Raw genomic sequence first — 2,649 nt, 5'->3', positions numbered from 1 at the left:
GACTCGGGTTGCCGTGTGGTGTTTCCGGATGGCTGCATAGAGGGAGCTAGCCCTGGCCTGAGGGATGGGGCTTTATCCCCCAACGCAGCGAAGTGGTCTGGATTTATTTATTTTATGTTTTACCTTTATGTGTGTGTGTATACCATGTGTGTGCCTCATCCCTACAGAGGTCACAAGAGAGCTTTGAAATCCTGGATTTGAAGTTACGGATGCTGAAACACCGTGGGTACTGGGGAAAAGCCGGGTCCTCTTATGCGCCTCTTAACCAGCGTGCCATCTCGCCAGTACTGAATCTTTGTTTTTTTAAGGCGTTGTAGCACATACTCAAAGTGACCTCACACTTCTATATAACCAAGACTGACCTTGAATTCCTGATCCCCGTACCCTCCCAAGTGCCAGGATCACAGGTGTGTGCCACCATTCACAAGACCTTTTCACCTAGTTTGTGCTAGAGCAGTGCTGGCTGGCCTGTCACAGAACTCCTTTAGGGGTCATTGGCATCTGATGTATGTCATGGCTCTGGCCTGGACCCAGACCACCAGAATGACTGTGGTGGGAGCTGATCTAGGAAAAACCACAATAAATAAAGAAAACATACTGCAGCTTCTTTATTATATTTTTTGTTTGTTTTAATACTTTGTTCTTTCAAGAGGCAAGGGTCTCGGTATATAGTTCTGGTTATCCTGGAACTTGCTCTGTAGACCAGGCTGGCCTTGAACTCCCAAGATTCACCTACCTCCCCAGTGCTGGGATCAAAGCATGCATGCGCCACCATGCCCACCTTACCTGCGGTTTCACAAGGTCATCTGTGGAAAGCTATTAGCGAAGCTGCCTTGGAGAAGCAAGGTGGAGGCTGCTGGGACAGGAGGCCATTTGAGCAGGGAGCTGGGGAAGGGGCAGAGGCGGCCTGGTTGAACAGAATAGGCCTTTTTGGGGAGACAGCATGTACAAAGGCCCTGGGGCAGGGGCAGGCTTGCAGTTAGATGCTGGGGTGATCAGCAAGACCAGCCAGCACAGAACAGAAGTGAAGAGAGCAGCTGTCGCGAAGCCCCGTGCCGCCTGATGTTGACAAGCACTTCCAAGGCACCAGAATTCTGTAGTGAGCATACATTCTGGTGTGTATCTAGTCAGGCTGTTGTGTGGCTCCGGGCCTGGTGATTCAAGCCTGTAATCCCAGCATTCAGGAGGTAAGAAGATTATAGAGGTTCAAGGTCATCTTTGGCTACATAGCAAATTCGAAGCCAACCTGGACTATGTAAGAACCTGTCTTTATTAAATAACAGCCAGGCAGTGGTGGCGTACGCCTTTAATTTCAGCACTTGGGAGACAGGCGGATTTCTGAGTTTGAGGCCAGCCTGGTCTACAGAGTGAGTTCCAGGACAGCCAGGGCTACACAGAGAAACTCTGTCTCGAAAAAAAGAAAAAGAAATAACAAACAGCCCTAGGCTGATTTCTGCAATATTGATAATGGAGGGAGAAGGGGGCTTGAGGACACAAAATGACAACAATCTGAAAAACATTCATTGTCCTTAATGTTAGTCAACACTGGCCACTATAGCCACGACCACTGAAGGAGGGAGTGTTAGCATTCGGCAGTCCATTAAGGATAGGAGATGAGGCCAGGCCTGGTGGCAGGAGCCTACGACTCTAGCTATTCTAGAGACCAAGGTAGAGGGTTTCGAGAGTTCTAGACAGAGGACTTCAAGAGTAGCTTGGTTGGTACTTAAATAAGTGCCTCAAAAGCAAAAAGAATCCTGGAAATAAGGGCAATTGTAGAGCGTGTGCCTAGGAGGTGGGCTGAGGGAGCCAGGGTTTAGGTGGCTTGTGCTGCCATCTGGTGACAGGGTCGGGTCAGTGACGCGCAGGGCAAAGCTGGCTTTAGAGTGGACTTAGGTCAGGCACCTTCTGTGCTGACCTCTTTTGAAGGGATCTAGGTATGTGCCTCTTCCCACCTGCAACCCCCACCACCTCAGATGAAGCCTACACCGCCCAAGCCCCCCTTACAACGGTGCAGACCATGAGCTGTAGGTAGGAAGACCAGCAGGGTCCCATCCAGGCCACCTCGTTTTCTGAGGCTCAAGAGCCTTCTCCCAATGACAGCGGGCAGGAGCGGGTACCGTTCATGGTGCAGTGTTCAGTGTGCTTGTAAAATGCGCTGTCATCTGTTCCAGCCATTCATTTCCTCCCAGCTTCGAGTGGCTGGGTGTGTGTGGCAAAGACCAGACAGCCCGCACCGCCTAAAGCCCTTTGCCAAAGAGGCTTGGAAGCCTGATGCAGCCAGAGACTTCAGTTTCCCAAGACCCCGGTCGGGATCTCTCTCAAGGCACACATGATATGCTTGCGGGGTGTGTGCGTGTGTGTGTGTGTGTGTGTGTGTGTGTGTGTGTATGGTTTTGAACTAGGGTACCACTCTGCAGCCCTGGCTGACCTCAAACTTAGAGAAATCTACTTGACTCTGCAGGACGCTGGGATGAAAGGTATATATATACCACCACACCTGTACTTCAGGGGCCAACTTTGATCCTTCGCAAGGGTCCCCTCAAAGGCCATCACGTTGATAAGACTGTGGCATCTGCTGTATGGACACAGGAGTCTGCCTGCCTGTCCCTTACATTCCCCCCCCCCCCCCCCCCCCTATGCTTCATATAC

This window comes from Mus pahari, chromosome 3 (assembly GCF_900095145.1).
Source record: "Mus pahari chromosome 3, PAHARI_EIJ_v1.1, whole genome shotgun sequence".
Lineage (NCBI taxonomy): Eukaryota > Metazoa > Chordata > Mammalia > Rodentia > Muridae > Mus > Mus pahari.
This window is presented reverse-complemented; position numbering follows the sequence as displayed.